This window comes from Malurus melanocephalus, unplaced genomic scaffold (assembly GCF_030028575.1).
Source record: "Malurus melanocephalus ecotype Western Australia unplaced genomic scaffold, MMel_1.1 scaffold_561, whole genome shotgun sequence".
NCBI lineage: Eukaryota > Metazoa > Chordata > Aves > Passeriformes > Maluridae > Malurus > Malurus melanocephalus.
Genome location: NW_026623793.1, coordinates 220382 through 239393, shown reverse-complemented (window position 1 = coordinate 239393; position 19012 = coordinate 220382).

Genomic DNA, 19012 nt, shown 5'->3' with positions numbered 1-19012 from the left:
ATGAAAGTGGCTATCAATATTTAAGATGTTTTAGCAGGATTCTCAACAGCCCTTAAACACTGATGAAAGTCAAATCAGCAGTGCCATATGCTGGAAGGAATCAGAGGCTACCTACACAGATATCCACTAACAAAATGAATCAGAAATTTGCAGAATGCAAATTTGATTTTTTTTTCTAGAATGAGTGTTTTCTATTTTGTTCTCATTATTGAAGTCAAGCCACCACACTCWCTAGACATGGAGAGTAAATGTCTAAAGAAAGAATTAACTTTCAAACAACAGGTTATTTTAATTCAACAACAAGTTACTTTGTCCCTCAATATTAACACCTCCAAGTTGCTGGGATTCCACTGTAGTGGAAATTAATTCAAATTATCAGCCAAGTCCTGCAGGGATCGGGTTGTCTGCCTAGTGCAAAGTGCTCCACAAAACAATATACAGCAGCCACTGCCACACAAACCAACAGTCAAAATGTAGATTTAAAACACGCTGGACTGGGGAGAAGAAATTCCTGCCCTCACTTGTGGTGTGCTGTAGATCAAACAAATTAAAAYCCATGAAGCGAACGCACCATTTTCTGCCCAGTGGGAGCTGCAAATTGATCGTTTGCATTATCCATCCATCTGGGAGTCAGGATTGCAGGGATGTGACCTCACATAACACCTCTGTTGAGAAGACATCAAACTTAGGCAGGAGAAAAGGCTCTTAAGTCCCCTGCAATTATCATGCTGGTCACATGCTTCATGGCGATTGCTATAGTAACCAGACACTTGCCATGGAGACTTTCTAGCTCAAAGCATTCTTCTCTTATGCCTTCAATTATTATTCTTCAGATAACCGTTAATTTATGTTTTATTTTGGTGTGAAGGAATTGAGATTTTTTTGGTTCATCTGACAAAAAAAAAGACTATCAGAAACAAAATCTGAAATCAGTTATAAAAGAAAGGAAAATTAGAATAGAGATTTGTGCCATGGGTTCTATAAAATACAGTATTTGTACTATTTAGCATGCACAAACCACAAGAGAAGCGAGTAATATTTTCAACAGAATGTAACAAAATAAAGTACACCTTTTTTTTTTTTTCTTGCCAAATGCTCAAATGAGCCTCTAAGGTTGTAATTACTATAGGTGTTAGTTATGATTGCTGCATAGAACCTTCTCTCGCTAGGTACCATTTTCCTTTTCCTCYAAAATATTCTGATCAAATTTCCACATCTTGAACTTAAGGGTTTTGATACTGTCTCAAGATGAATTTGAAATGCTCATCTGAAAGCATTTACCTAGCAAAGGTTTAACATCCACATGTTTTGGATCCAAAAAAACACAAAGAGGGTAACAGGGTTGCCAACACGGCCAGCAAGAAGAACCAGGACTGAATCTGGGATTGGTACTGGTGGCACAGGAGGGACAGAGAAATTACCCTGGAGGTTGAAAAAGGGGAGATGGACAGAAGAGCCAGTGCTTCCTAAAGCTAATACTCTCCAAACCCAGAGAGAAAAAGGCCAAGAGGATGAAATGGTTGTCTACTGTTCCAGAAATAAGGAAAACTAATTAGCCAACGTACCCATGTAATTTTAATTTCACCTGTACTGATGCTTTATATACTCTAATCATATTTCATATCTGTCACTCGAGCAGAGCCACCTCGCTCTCAGGGCTGAGATGGCAACACCAAGGTATCAACAGGAGATTCAGAGCAAGGGCATCTGGTGTCAGRTTTGCAGATGGATTTAGAGAAATTGGAATTCATGGGGTAGGACAAGGAAGAGGACATTATYTTCACAGCCAGAGCAACCAATCAGCACATCAGACAACAGCACCCATGCTGCTCCATCTGCTCCCTCCTCATGCTTCATAAAAGACAGGTGCTTAAAGACAAGCTGTTCACAGAAAGTTTCTCATTTTCTGAATGTTCATCTTCCACCTTGTGATCTTATCCTCCAAGGGTTAAAAACTATCAGGGATAATCACAGTCAAGAGGACAGTTTTGACCTGGGATCAGCGAGATTAAATACACTAACTTATGAAAAAAACAAGTCCCTGCTTTCCTCAACTAAGGTCCAAACATTCAAAACTTTTGAGTATCATTTATCTCCCTGTCTTTCAGCATTCCACTCACTGAACAGGARTAATTGTGTCTCTTCACTTAACAGAAACATAATGAAAATGAATTAATTATTTTCCACACACTGGATGGGACTTCGATGAGCACGATAGATGAGCGCCAAGGGACTAATAATTCTGTCTTCAAAGGGATGTTTAAACAACATGTTCTAAATAAGGCCTGGGGCCAAAAATCGAGCAGCGAGTGGGAAACAAGCTATGGAATAGCTGCTCATTAAATGTGTATCATTAGTTTGCTCATCAAATGCAGCAGGAGCTGGTGGAAAAAGTATTAGGGGCATGTGTAAGTGAAGCCCTGCACTGATGATGGTGCCTGCACGGTGATGTCAGGATGTGACTGGGTCAAACTGAGGTTGCAAAAGCCTCTCCTAACTGCACTTTCCATTAACTCCTTCCAATGCAGTTTAGAAATATAAAKATAACAAATGAGTAAGGGCTCAAATATGAGAGAGGATCAGAGAGTGAGATCTCCAGATCTGACTGTTCCTGCCATTGTCAGTGATCTCATCTCTTAGGTAACAAATATCAAATCCATCACTAGAAAGTTGTTCAAAACAGCAAAGGGCCTGCAAGAATTACTTCAGGAGCAAAACAAAAAGTTAGTTAACTGAAAATATGTATTCCACAGGCAAGACGAATCACAAGCCCTTCTAACTTAATCCCACGACTGCCACCAGCTCCTCTGGCTGCTAGCAGTGATTTTGAACAATACCTGTCCCCTAAAAAGCTTCCCATTGTATGCCTCACTATAGCAGCATCTGCCTGYACCCCATTTTTTCCTGCCACAATGTTCCATTTTGAAGTGTCATAGTCAAATATCTGGGACAGTTTCTTGCCTTGAGTGAAAAAACACTTCCTCCAACTTCCAGAGAAAATATATATTTAGCAACAAAAACTGGAGTAAGGTTTAACAAGGAATTTGTTCTTCCCTTACYGTAAAAGAATACTTCAGCTTATCAAGCTGACATTCTTCTATTGAAAACCCATCTTGTTAGAAAATATTCTCTTTGGAACTGTACCAACATGTACTTAATCAAATACACATTTAAAAAATAGGAAGCACTTCCTTTTTCTTTTCACCTACAGGTAGTGTAGTTTGTTAAAAAAATATATTTAAAGTAACTGCTTTTGCAATATTAGAAAAAAAAAAAAAAGGGAGTTGTAAGATGTTGTCTTTGTGTTGAGATAAGACACTTGGTGCACAGAGCTGTTGAGGTCCTCAGTGCTGGAATGAAGACAAGCTCAGGCCCAGGCTGTGCTGGGATTTTCTGAGGATGTGTCTTGGTCATCCAAGGTCAACARGAGATCCCTCCAGGTCCTGAGGCTGCTCTGAGCTACTCTGGCAAATTACATGGGAGAAACKGAGTTTCAGATGACCCTTTTGCTCTGTCCTCAGCCAAGGACCATGTTCAGTGATATTTCAATTCACTGAAGCATTTAATCACATTTAAGTGCTTTTTCTGTATCATGATCTTAAAATGCATGCTGGAGGGAGTAATTATARAATAACCTCCCAGAGCAGCCTAGAAGTTTATCTACCCTGCAAATTACAGTGTAAAACAATGGCACATCATTTCTGTGTAGTTTTTTACCTTGACTGAATCATCTTTAAACTGGAACTATTTTTAGGTCAGAATGCTTAAATATGAAATGAAGCAAACGCTGCTCCTCCTTTCTAAATTGCACTGGACAGGCAAAACTTAYTCAAGTAACAATTTACAAATAAATTATATTTAATAATCAAACCAATGATGAGTCTTAAGTAAAAACATCAGCTTAACATCAGAACATGCTGCCCAAAAGAGAGCTCCATTTTGGAAACGCACTGGAACAGACCATCTTTTATAGTTGACACTTCCCCAAAAAAAATTACTGCATGTACCAGCCTGACTCTCAGATTCACCTTAAGAAGGTGACACTGCTCGTACCATGTGGCAATTAACACTCCCACGGTGAGTAACAGGATGAATCATTCTAACAAAAGCAAAACCCCCAAGTTTTTCAAGGAAAATGGCTACACTGTTGATTCTTCTGCTTTCACACGGGTGGTTCCTTCACACACCCTAAACAGCCCCAGCACATCTGATCTCAGAATCACCTTGTTGTTTATAGCACACTGAGCCAAAGCATATAAAGTCATGAATGTTTTTATTTTCAACTGTGTCTCTAACAGTGAAGAACAAGAGAAGAGATGATTTTCACATCATCTTCCTCAACAAATGCTCACCCCAAACCTGTGGTGGTGTCATTGCTGCCCACAAGAGTTCTAGAGATGACCTGACTGACTCTATCTGATGATTTTGGCTACTGGGAGCAATCTCCTTCTTGTGCGAAATAGGAACAGGGATCAGAAGGGGATGAGGCACCTCTGCTGTGCACCAGGAGCTTGCTTCAGTTTAAAATAATAATAACAAAGAGATTACAAATACAGTTCTGGAGACATGTTCATCTGCCAAAACTCTGCAGATGAAGGTCATTTAGAACATGTTTGCCCATAAAGTAAGGATTTGGATAACCCATTTAGGATATGTTTGCCCATAAAGTAAGTCCAAAATTGCCATGGTTTGAGACACCTCCTCTGGGAAATGGAGGAAGAGAGCACAAATTTCAGTTGGTTCTCAGACACTAAGATTGAAAAACTTTCCAGAAATTAATGGTTGTGTGAGGAAAACCCTTTCACTCCACAGCAGCAGCAGCAAAACAGACTTGAGAAAAAAAAATCTATCCAAGTATTCCTCCAAACACACCTTTGGTTTGTTGTTTAAATCCATACTTGAACCTGCCCTTCACCCAAAAAGAGTTCATTTTCCCATAGAAGCATTTTTCTGCTGATGCGTACATTAGTTCAACAGCAGGGAAGGTGACTCCCTTCCCCTACTTTTGTTCATTGTATTCCAATTATTTTTGGCTTCCAAACCATTTGCTTAACTTATTGCATGATAAATAGCTTTCAAATAAAGAAAAAAAAAATCACATTTTTGGGTAACATACACTATTTATCACCAAAGGTATTTTGGTACATGGTCCATGTCTACCAAAGACAGTTCTACCATMATACATAATTGATAAGACACCATGAAGTTGTTGAAATAAATGAACTGAACCCAACTACGGAGTGAATCCAGAAAACTCTGAAGAAAAATCTCTTGTCTATAAGCTATGGGATGTAAATACACCATTTCCAGATCAGCAACTAACATTCAATTATGAGGAAAAAAGCCTGAAATGTTTGAGTCCAACAAAAGGAYGGCACAACAGGTAGGAAATAAATTTTGATTATAATATTAAGGAATAACTTCCCCTGAAATAGGCAGTGCACATTCAGTATATATTTTATAACAGAGATATATTAATAATGGCTCCTTTCCCTTCTGCACTAAAGTTAGGATTCCTAATGAGTACAGTTGGAGTGGCTTTAGCATTTCTCTCCTGGAAAACCAGTAACAACAGCACTGACAATTTTGAAACCCAGACTTATTTAAAACATCAGAGCTAACAGAACACTTAGCAAACACGTCATTTTTAACTCTCTGTAATTGCAATAGCGAATTTTCATTCTGGAAACACAGGCAAGACTTCCACATGCAAAATCATCAGAAAMCAAAACATTTTATGTAAAATAAATGGATGCCTTGTCCTGCAAAGACTTGAAAATATTTCCTGTTGCCAGCAAAAATACTCATAAAATTTGGAATGTGAAACAACAGCTGGGAACAGTTAGCTACAGGAGAACCAGTCTGGGTTGAAGTCATTTCAGAAATCAACGCACAGAGTGGCAACCATAGGTTTTCATTTCCTTTGTGATAAGCCTTTCCCTGAGAGAAAACTCAGCAGTATTTCTCCCTGCCGTACTTTGAAACCTACTATGAATTTCATCAGTTCCTATTTGAAGMGTCTAAAGCAGACTTGAAAGCACAATAGTCAACACAACATGGAAACCACTGTGCGAGGGATGAAAAGGATCCTCAGTCATGTGGGAGCATAAAAAGCACCAGRGAGCACCAGCCTTGGCCCACAGTTGCAAAGCTCACTCCAGGCATCTTTTTACTGACTGGTTTCTTGATTCTAGCACAGTCAGAGCCAGTTTATTCATCTGCAGGATGAATTTCTTCCTGCAGCAGATATACATCTTATCTCACACAGGTTTTTCACCCTTTGTTTCAACAAACACATTCTGGATTTTCATTGCACAGGATGGGAATCAGAATCTGGTATGAGAAAAGGATTTTCAATTCCACAAAAACAAGCACACAGCAAATAAACCTCAGCAGATGTCAAGACATGYATTTGCTTCCTACCAGAGAAGACAAACATTATTCAGATGTGTATGCCCACAACTGTTTTCCAATTCTAAATACTGAGGTAGAGAACTGCATCTGAAATATGAAGAAACTAAAAAAGCTAATGTCAAACATGCAGATTTTGTTCCAGAAGAAAAGCTTTCATTAATTTCTCACTTGATAATGAGTTTTTGTTCCTTCCCTGCAGTATTTGCCATGTTAGATAAACACTCTGTGTTTTGGTAACATTTGAGAAACGCAAAAAGTCAATTTTGTAACTCTCTGTTTTTCAGTTTTAATGGAAATATTTGCACTGCTGACATTGGCATGAAACCTAGGTAATGTGTCTGAATGGAATAAAGGCTATGGTGAAAAATGGTGAAAAGCAACTGGTAAACACCATTTCTCAGTACAGATTTCAGCTTATTTCACTTTCAAAACATAAAACCAGCTGGGGTTTTAATAATACTGAGCAACACTGCTGCATTACTCCAGTTGCACAGTACCATCAACAGGTAAAAACCAATAATCTCACATGGGACTTCCAATACAGAAGTAAAAGTGCTCACTTTACTAAGTGTATATAAAGTTCGACAACACTAAACAATGCCTTGGTGAAGGCTTTTATTTCCTCTTTTTTAGCAATCCCTAGACCTTAGTGTAGTCTGTTCAATCAGAGATGAAGGCAAACTCTGCATTTTTATATTATTGCTTATGATTTCATAACTGATACGACATGTCTAAAATGAAGACAAGGATTAGTGTTCAACACAAGAGGRGAAAATTAAACTTTAAGTCCTCTCATTAAGGACACCTTAAGGAGAAGGATCCTAAATACAGATAAAAGTATTACCATTTCATATTTTTATCTCAAGCTAACACACAGTAGTTTAACCACTTCAAAAACTGAGATATTGCTGCTATAATTAGAGGCCTGGAATGAATTGACATAGAAAACACTGACAGTTCACTTCTCCCATGTCCAGCTCTAGATTCTAACAGGATCTCTCCTCTCCAGAGCTGYTTTCTGTTGCTGTTCTCTGCAATCAATAGCATTTCAGAACATAAACCAGATCTGTCTGCTGCCCACAGCTGCAAAGGTCAAGCTGATGGTAAGATCAATGTTTCCAGGAAGAATGCATGCAGGGATTTCAAAATTCGGGAAATTTAAGAACTCCTGAAAGAAACCACTCTTTCAGCAGGCATCACTCCACTGAAGGCAGAGGAAAACCTGGGGTTTGCTAAGGCTCTGGGCAGCCATGGTTGGCACTGACACTGCAGAGACTCACAAGGGCCAGCCTAGAACTGGTGTTGTTCTTCAGCACATTTCCATGAGCACCAGATATTTCAAAACATGGGCTCCAGAAAAGAGTGGGCATCTCAAGCCAAATAAATTCTTTCTGAGAAAAGGCCATAAAGGCAGGTCTAGGGGCTTTTGCAGGGGTACAGGAGAAAACATGATTCTCTCAAGAAACAGAAAACTGTAATGATATTTCATTCCCACAGTATAGTATTCTGTTGGTATATAGTAGTACAGTTAGCTGCAATTCCTCCCTAGGTTTGCTGTTTCAAGTGTTTTGACTTTTTTCTAGCTCCTCCTGTCCTATATATATATATTTTTTTCTGTCCTATTTTTTCCCTTACAAACTCTTCCCTCATTCCATTTTCTTGTGTTTTCCCTTCTCAATTCCCCTTTTAGCTAAACTGCACCCAAATATATACATGTGTATATCTGTGTGGATGTATCCATGTGTGTTTATTGATAATAACACACTGTGAGTGTTTACCAACCCTCCTGCAGCTTGTTTGTTCTAGGCCTTCTGTTGCCCTGTGTATGAATCACCCATTTAGGCAGCAAATTCTTCAGAAAAGGGCTGCCTGTTGTTCTAAATCTATACAGTGCCTAGTACATACAGCCCCATTCTGAATTATTGTAATAACTGCATCAATGCTTTTGGTTTCCTCACTTCTGGAATGCTGGGTGCTTGCTTGGTGTGCCTTCACTGCTCTGACAAACCCTCAAGAGAAAAGCTACAGCTTTTCCAAAAAAGCTACAGCTTTGACCAAAACAGGTCCTGCCCGCTCCCCCTGCACAGAGCATCACCCACAGCTCCCAGCAGGGCCCTTCYTGTGCCCTCTTTTCCCAGAAGGAAYGCACAATTCCTGTCAACATCCACACCAATTTCACATGCAGTTTGTGAGGAAAATGGAGCCCTTTCCACACGAGCGTGACCCACTGAAATCCAGCCTGGCAGAGGGCAGCCAYGAGAGGAAGGAATGGCATGTTCCTGCTCCCAGACACTGCAGGGCACTCTGAGCTCTGCCTTCCCTAACAAAAGCTTCTTTTCATTAAAGGGTGGAAAAAATCCCCTTTTATTCTCAAGCCTTTGAAGGGCTTACATCATCACTTCTTCAATTTCAGGATTTTAGTGAAAACAAGCTTTCTGCAGGGCTGGTCAAATGAATGTTAACTAAGAATTCCTGCAAGTGTTTAATCTACACTCTCTATTAATTTATCATTAGGGTACCTTCTAATAATGACTCATCTAATGAARAAACAAAACCACAGCAGAAACCCTCCCCACTCCTACAGTATTAGTTACAATGAATCTGGGCATTTCTCCACCAAAGCAATCACCATACCTTTTTTTTTTTTTTCCAGCCCCTAATTAGCCCCAAGGCTTCCAAGGGAAAAACCACTGTGAGCTTTACATATGGCAGAGAAAATATTTTAACACTGGCCTTTCATCACACATATAAAAAGAAAATGTCATTATCGAGGTGGTATCCAACAGCTCCCTCAAATGTGACAGGAATTATTTGTGAAGTAGATGGATAGAAGAGAATTAATAAGGGAAATGGGAGTTGCAYCAGCCTTGTGTGTTTTTTCCCTCACAATTAAATAATAAAAATCTTTTTCCCAAAGATCTCTCCACACCTGTCATTCATTTCCCTTTTTGAGAATCCCAYATAACCCAAACCAATACAACTTCGAGAATGTGAGCACATATYTAACCTTCAGCAGGGAAATCCTGCACTAAAGACTGAGGGAAGCTCTGAATTAGGGAAAATTTGTGTTTTATTGGGAACAAATAAGTTGTGCCAGTGATTTTCAACAGAAGGCTCTAAACGTAATTCCACCCACAAGCCCTTCCACCTTTGTTTTACTATTTCTATAGCACAGGCTGCCGAAAGAGCTARGTGTACCCAACAGCACCAAGTCAAGGCCAAGTCATTACTTCACCTCCTTTCCCTGTCACCAGGCTAAGAAAACCCACTTGGGCTAAAAGCTATTTTTTATACCTCAAACAACACARGGCCTTTAGAGACCAACAGAAACAGTTTTAAATTTCAGGCTAGATGCTGTGCTTTTAGTTATGGTTATCCTGAAACCCAAGAGGGAATTACACCAAAGTCTCCCCCAGCCTGGGCAGCAGTTTCCATATGTCATCTGTAAATAAGCCAACTTCRTGAAAGGCTCAGCCACAAGGAGCTGTTTGCCTCCAGTCACTCTTTGTCTTGACCTGGGCATTCATCAAAACTGCCTGCAAGCCATTCCTGACCAAAGGTTGCAATGCACTCAACTGGAATTGCTACAGAGCTCTCAAATGACCCCCCATAAATCCTGGGCCACTTCTTTAGACTAAACAAGTGTCAGTTCTTTCAGGTGACACATTGGAGTGGCTCAGAGCAAAGCCAGAGAGCCAGCACAGAGAGAGACCACCACAAGGATCCCAGCACATGGCACTGGGTGTTTAATCTACAAGACACTCACTAATAAATAGCTGTGACTAACTTTACCCTACAGAGTCAGATCATATCTGAAAAAAAAGCAAAACTTTCACAGACATGGATTTAGAGATTCTTAATGTATTTTGTCTGTGAAATTAAACTGCAGAAAGAATAGTTATCCGAGGTGAGCAGTACAGTAACAGCATTTCTTACAGTTTGTGTGCTTATCATCACTCCCTGCCAGTGCTCACAATCCAAATATCTCAATGCTAAACTAATAAAGGAGACTGAACATAAAATTAACTTGAAGGAACCCACAGCTAGAAACAAGCCTTGGCCCAAAACCAGGAGTAACTTTCTTCACCCTATCACCTGGAATGAAAATCTTAAACATCCAGCCAAAGACTAACACAAATGCAACCTGATTATTCATATGCTTGTCTCTGCAAATGTGTCTGTGACATGAYCCTCAAGCACTCCCTGACTTCACACAGATGCTTTCCTTCCCCCCTGTACCAGACTAGTTAGCATGTAGGGAATGTGAATCCTTAAGGATTTAATAGAAGATTTGCTTTGSATCAGAAAATTGAGGTTGACTTCCMGATGCGTCACAGGTAGACACTGGTACTTATGAATTCAGATTGATTGCAGGGAAAGTTTTTCATCCTGGCAACACGGTTGCCATAGCAATCCCAGCTGATCCGATATTCTTAGCAACCACTCCTAAGCCTCCATCACCAGCATTCCCTGCTTTCCTCCAAGGCTGAGCTGCGTAACCTCATTTCCTAACTCAAATGACCACCAGCAGAACCACGAGAGCGGCACGAGCTCACAAACTGGAGTGCTTTTTCCACAGGTACCCACCCGGAGTGCACCTGACACACCAGAACAGCACACCTTGAGAATGAGAGGATGTGGGAAGAACGCTCAAACTCGGGACACCGAGCAGGACAGAGTCACTCTGCACCTATCCTGCCAATGCTTTCAGATSCTGGGGACACAAACAGGAGAGCAGTGATGATGGTCTGTGATGTTCCAAGACCACAAAAATCCACCTTATTATTTCACACACATAGCTAGTTCACCATTATTCCTCTGGGCTAAGTACTGGATAAAGTCAATCTAAAGTTGTGTCACTAAAATCACAAGATGATGCATGCAAAACATCACCTGAKGTTTTACACCACACAGCAACGGAGCAGTTAATTATTAACCTWCTAACAATTGCCTCTCTTGCACAAAACTAGGCAAACTGTATTCCAAGCAGGAAGATAAATCAGGAACTGGCAAACCACAGCACCTGTGTTACTGCAACTACACACACAGCTTTTGGCAACCACCCTCACTTCCTGTTGGAGGCTGCTGCCACTCCTGCTTACGGCTGGGCTTCCCTTCTCTAGACCAAAATAAAGCCCGAGTTCTCCTTCTGATTCCATACTGAGTGACTSACAGCTCCTCACTCAGGTAAAGCTTTATGGAGCTCAATGCAAGCAGCAATAGTAGAGATGAGTACTCATAGTGGAGGTAGAGGGAAAAGTGGAATGGAGAGAGCAGCTGCTAATTCAACAGGGGTTTGGATCTGCTCCCCAGCACCAAACCTGGATGTGCTTCCATGGTGAACTCCATAGTGCCAAGAGCAATGAATTTGGCATGAMTGGCAGCTGCACCACAAAGCCTGATGGACCAACTGCTCTGTTCTGGATTGCTACTCACTGAACATATCACTTATAAAAACTGTAATAAAAAAGAAAAAAACCTGCTCAAAAGAAAAGAAATCAAACACAAAATAATAACCACGTGCCCAAGAAATAGGAGGAAATATTTTGCAAGTTTTAGTACATGTGTTAATGTTCAGACTGTGGCCTTAAAGGTCTTTTCCAACCTAAGGGATTCTATGTAAGTGGACCTTCAGGGAGGTGTCKCCAAAGGGGAGGTTTAAAAGCAGCAGGCAAACAAACAGAAAATGCTATGTAATGGCACATTCTGAAAAAAGAGAACCAAAGTACAAAGAAATGTCATTTAGAAGGTCTTCTTGGCTGCATTTCCAAAAGCCAAAGAATGGCAATTTCCAGCAATGTTCTCAGTGTCAGATTACATTCTTTCCATCGCTATGGTAAATTACAAGTTTCAACTAAGATTAAGGACCAAAACATATTCACATTACATATGTGGAATAAAACACTGTCATTTAATGAGGTTATTCWGTGTTCCTAGACTAGAAAGCTCCTGATCAATTTTTTGCTCCCTTCCTGAACAGAATCCTCTGAGCATTCCTTGTTGTAATAATGAACCACCCCTGGTTTTACACCATGAAAACTACAATTTGCAAGAAACATTGCAGGACAACAACAGCTGCTTGGCAAACAATGTAGTCTTGATACCAACATGTATACGGGACAATTTTCCAGAACCACACTGGCTTGCCCTAAATATACCCAAATAAAATGGAGATTAGGCTGGACATTTCAGCTTTACTCCTTTTATCAAGTGAAAAACAAGCAGAATTCGGCCAGACAATTTGATCAGTATCAGCCAATGCYTCACTTCTCTATTTCCTGTGTACTTCTCTTCAGAGGGATCCTGGGAAGATTCGAGACACGGCATTGCAAAGCACCCAGCAATGCTGTATTTACTTGGACAGATTTTGTGGTCCCTTTCAAGTGTGCTATATATAGCWGATTATTTTGCTTTCTAGTCTAGAAAAGGAAAATCACAGCTGACACAGATTTCTTCTCAGCAGTTGCCTGCAAGCCCTGGCTGCAGATCTCCTCCCACAGCACAGAACACACAGCAGAGTCCTGCGGTTGCAGGTGCTCTGAGCACACTCTGGACATCTWCTTGTGTTGTTTGCTCTTGCAGAATTAAGTACAGATAACAAAAGGGGAATGTAAGAAATATCAATGCTTCAGGTCAGTTACCAATTTATTGTATTTGCAATTTAATCCAGCCATCAAACAGATTCCTCAGAGCATATCATATTAGCCATTGGGCTTAATGTATTCTGGAATCAAAGCCAAGGCTGCATAGATTGCAGTATCCAATTTATATACACAAGCTTTTTTTCTTTGCTTTTCTTTCTTTTTTTTCCCTAAGACCAAAGAAATGCCAGTTGACCACCTTTCACAGTTATGTCACTTTGATGGTGCTGAGCCAGAACCCCCATGTGAGAAGCTCTTACATAATTTATTCCGGTCATTTTCATTCTGAACAGTTGAAAAGAAATATTTTAATGATTGCACCCTGAAGACAGCAAATATTCCTTTTTTAACCTGTTTTAACTGCTTTTAATAAATAAAAAGAAGGCTGATGATGCCACAATCTACCCAATACAATTTATCCTCTTTGCTTGCAATAATCTCCTTAAAAAGCTCTATTTTTCAAGGTGAGAAAATGTTAGGAGCTCTCCATCAGTAGCATATGGTGCATTAAAAAAAATTTGTTCATGTCACAGTGAAAGAAACGGAGCTAAAAGAACATCATGATTACAAATCCATAACTAATGCAGYAGGAAAGCCAGAATTACACAGTTTAAATCTGCCCTTTTGTAYATATCAACACTGTTTATCACAATACTATAGAACAGAGTCTTTTTTCCATAAGATCCGACAGTAATTAGGGGATGCCTGATCCAATCGCCATTTCTTCACTCTATTTTTTGCCCTATTCTTTCTGTCTGTTGTTTGTTTTTTTAACAAAGTGCCTTTGTCCAGTGTCAGAGCTGTTATTGCTCCTCACCCAGCCCATGTGTGCCTGCTCCTTCCTTACCCACTGCTGGCCCAGAATGCCCGAGCAACTTTCCACCTCCCCAGCAGTTCTCCTCTCCCAGCTCCACCCATCAAAGGATGCCAAAATCAGGACCACCACTGCAGGGGCTTTAAAGCATATTGTATTTACGCAAAATAGAAAAACTTACTTAAATTAGCAAGGAAGATTCTCAAATCTTCACAAAGCATGTGTGACACAGTGTGGCAATGCTGTTCCTATCAAAAATCTGGCARTTTTTGGAATAAGAATCCAGCAAGCCCAGCTCCTTCTATAGTTGAACATTGAATAGTTCATAGTGTGATCCTGCAAACCTGCGCAGCTTTTACCTTGAAAGACACACTTGCAAATGTAGTTCCCCTTGTTATTAGTTTGCAAAAAAACAGACTGGGGCTGTCAAGAGTTATCCCTGCCATCACAAACCTTAGGCTGTAATAAAGTAAGAGGTACAGCGCTCATTTGAATTTCTCCATAGATTTATAACTTGGAATAAATATTTTAAACTGGACAGAAGCCTGAGAGTTATTCCCTGGACGTTCCATATTTGCATAAAGACAGTGAATGACCTATTTACTGGATCTTTTGGAGCAAGCAGGGGATGGGGATGTCAGTCTGGAGTGTTTGAGTTTAAAAAAGGGAACCGAACAAAAACCCTGTCCTGCAGCACCTGATTAACACTTACTTTCAGACTATACTTGCCAGAGAAGATAAGGTTCTCCCCAGGTTTTTACATTACTTTTTTCCTGCCAATTTTAATTTTCAAGATGCCAGTGCTTCAGGAGCTGTTAAGCCTTGAGCTCTAACCCAAAGTAAATAAATAAATATACAAATTCAGGAAGATTTTTATAATAACCCTTTTGGGATATGCCCTACATAGCTGAGAGAGGCCAAGAYTTTATACATGTTTAGCTGAGTTATTCTAAAATCTCCTTGATAACAGAGATGTGATGCTGGCCTGGGAACTGGGGAGGCTCATGGCCATGGCACAGGTTCCAAGGAGTAACCAAAGCATCGAGACCATGACAGGAAGAGAGGGGAAGCAAAGAAGTAAGAATGGCAACACTTGTTAGAAGAACAAAGAAAATCAGACAATAACAATACTGGAACAATTAGATGTTTACAAAGCAAAAGAAGAACTTGAAAAACCAACCCTGAAGACACAGGCAGAATCCTCAGGACACCAGCTACACGCTTATTAAACTCTGTATAAACATTCAAATGACAACTCAGCACTTCTGYAATCTTTTAAAATCTTCCAACTATTAAGAAAATACATTAATGGAACAAAAGTGGATTGCCTTTAGTTCTCTTTATGTGGAAAATCCCACCAGGCACGCAAAAGCCATGTAACTGCTATTCCATAAAATGTTTTGTAATGAGAATATTCACTAGTTMTATTATTAACGTCAACAAGCTCTAACTCAGATTGCCTAAAAAACGAATGGCAACTCAATCCTCATGATGGATTTGTTGTTTCCTCATATTAGGCCACTGTTTCTGATTATTTTAATTGGTTTCTATTGGCAATATTGTATTTAGGGAAATTAGGCAATAAATTACATAGCTAATCATGTGGTCACAGCAATCATATAAACGTCATATTACTGTGTCTAGGAAACTGCCTGCTGCTCTGCTTGGAACCTAAGTAGAAAATGAATAAAATCTGTCATCAGGCCAATAAATGCTGATGTTATTTTACCATTGATGCCTCGTTTAGCTCAGTGCCCTGCAGACACGACCTGCTGAGACACCAGCTCATGGCAGGGTCTGTTCAGAAACAGAGACAGCACAACCAACCCAGGGCAGGGAAGGTCCCACTGCTGCACCTCCCGGAGCATCTGGACCTCCCGTCCCAGCACTTGCAACCTCTCTCCCCCTGGATTCATACTAAACAGTGAGGCCAGAGCCTCACCACACCTCCAACTGTYTACATCAGCTGACTTCCCAGGGCTCACTCACTCTATTTAGTCAGTGCAATAAGGCAATAAAGGTGAAAATATTTTATTYGTGGGTGTTAATTGTGGTTAACAGGATCATAGCTCTGTCACAGGGCAGATCTCCCTTCTCACCTCCCTAAGCTCTTTCAATGAACTGTGCAAAAAAAAGAAATTCGTGAAGTGTGTTGGGCCYTATTCTCCCTTCCCCAGCTTCCTCTTCCCACTCTAGTTTCCCTCAAGACATTGAAAATACAGCTGAGTGGGTGATATAGTATATTCGGCTTTGGTTCACATGAGATTTGACTGGGTCAAAAGATTGTTTCAGTAAATTTTCATTTTCCTTGGAGTGAGATCAGCATACTAATGGGGGACTCCTGGTGTTTCATAAGATGAGACAGATTCACATTAATGTTATTCCCTTTATTTCCGATGTATTCTTTCCACTGAGTTGCTGCAGGAAATGCAGGGGAAAAAAGCTGTTTAAAAAGGGTAAAATTTGCCATCACAGAAGCAGAGTCATTCCTGAGGAAAAAAAAGGAATTCTCCAATCCTCCCCTCATTGCTGACTGAACTGATCCTGAGCCACATCAGCTGTCAGAGAATCRCTCCTTGAGCTATGCATAAATAAGCTGAAGGCTGATCTGGCTCTATTTTAACAATTTTTAGCCAAAACTTTGACAATTAAAGTTTGCCAGCATGTTCTGTACTGTGTAACTAAAATTTGCATTGCTCCACAGAAATAGGTCAAGGACCTAATTTACTTGCTTCTAATTAGTCTATTAAATTGGTAAACAATCTTCCTGCAAAACTTTTTACTTGAAATATGTCTATWGGGACAACATTATTTCAGCCATTCTAGTCTGTTGTGAGCTCAAGTTAACTGAACTTTGAAATTTCCTTCCAAGTCCAAAGCCAAGATGCCTGGAAAATAGAAACACGAGCAGAGGTCATCAGAAGAACCACTGCCACAATGATCCCTGCTGTAAACAGAGAGCACCTCTAATGCTCCTGGGTTTGTTATCCAATGGTCTAGCCATAATCAATAACTATTGATTTACCTTCAGATTCCAGAATCTCAGAATCRYTTAGGTTAGAAAAGACCTTTAAGACTTTTGAGTCTAAACGTTAACAGAGCACTGCCAAGGCCACTGTTAACCCATGTTCCCATGTGCCATATCCTTTTGAACTGCTCATTAATTTTGCCAAAATGAGTAACYAGCTAAAACTAATTCCACTTCTAAATGTTAAAGCCTTGTCTAAAGTGGCTACACTGCAGAATGCTCCAAGCTTTGCCATGGCTCTTTCCTCCCTAAGGAGCAAGCTGAGTGCAAGTTAATTTTTATTCATGCTAAAATCAGCCCTAAGATGTGGAGTAAATACACACAAATTCCAATCACTTATTCCTCGAATTCAGTACATCTCATTCTGCTGCTTTTTTGGCCACTGACATGAAAGCGAGTGATGCAGAACATTTTCTATATAAATYTGTAATTAATTCATGCATTATTAATTAAATACTTACATTAACAAACCACATCTCTATAACTTTTATACAGATTATACTGTTGGAAGTTTATGAACTTAGGAGYATTGATTTCATAGTTATATATAAAGTAAATCTATATGAAAACRAGAATATAACTATTCTGYGAATATGAAGAGACACCTCTCTTCTCTTCTGCTATCCTTATTGCAAGAAGTTCACAACCCTAAGAACTCTCATAAGGAAAAAAATAATGAAATGATGAACATCACTGTAAAGTGAGTAAGGTCATGTCTAAAAAAAAATCCAGAACAACAAAAGCCATGGGGATATTAATAATGCATAGCTAATACCAAAATTCAAAGGCTTGTCAGAACCCAGGCAAGCCCACGTTAATTTTGCAGAGATGTTATTGCAGAGATAATAAAAAGAGAACAGCAGCAGGTTTGTTTGTAGTGACAATAAACCCATAAAATAGCAACACACAAAATAAAGAGAACACAGAAAAATCTAAGTAGATTAACAATATTTCAAAATAAAAAAAAAAAAAAAAACCCACAACCCTTTTATGCAATGCCACTATATTTATCTAATACTGCTGAGTGGGAACATCAGCAAAGTAAAAAAAAAAGGATTTGGGGGCTACTGGGAGTTAGGGGTGTAAATCATCCAAGTGTTCCTGATACCTGCACCCCTGTGCTCAGTGTCTTAGAGTGAGCCAGAGAGATGAACTCAACCCCCTCCTCTGGTAAAATCCAAGGAGCAAACATACAAAGCAGTTGTTTTTCCACGCAGAAACAAGATGTACTATGTGGAAGAAGATAGTTATTTTACTAGGTTAAGGCTGGAAGCCTGGACTCAAATGTCCCATTATCAGTGACCAAAAAAAACCGAGCAGGTTAAGCTTTCTCAAGCCCCACTGGAATGATCTTATCCTGAACTAGGGCTGTATTACTTTTCTTTCTTTTGTTTTTATAAATGTTTTATGTTGCTGGGTTGAGGCAGCCAGTGCATAAAGCCCTGCAGAGTTAATACACAGAYAGCTCTCCTCAGAATATGCTTTTTCTTTACTTTTCCACTAATGCTAACAATGCTGAACCATGTGAATCAAACAATACGCCGCTGTGGGAATTCAAGGATACCTGTATTACTCATAGGCAGTCTTAATATTGGGTMTAGTCTGCCTTTCAGACCTAATGTTTAGGTGGTGCATTGTTACAAATCCCTCAGGGTAGATGCTCTCAGCTCCAAAATCATTAGAAACTGCTGGGTTGTAATTCAATGCCTTGTCTCTCTACTTACTGGATATGTGCCAGTGCACAAACTGTATTGACAGGTGAGATGAATGGCAGTCAGGAGCTTAAATAACTTCAAAAACCTGACTCAAGCACTACAGCGAGAAGCTTTATGAGACACTGAGATTGGGAACTCTAATGGAAAAGCACGCTTATTAAACTTTCATCTCTAATTCYTCATTTATCTAACGGAAGTGTAAAGACAGAATACCAAAAAGCAATTTTATGTCTGTTTTATACACTAATATTGGAGCATGTACTAAAACAGTCCAYGAATATCATACATGAATTCAAATAATGTTCAGCAGAACATGTGGTGGTGTAGTCAGAGTTGATACAATCTACTTATTCCATGTTGCTTTTAACACATCTGTTTCTCTCAGCTGTCAAACTTGGGC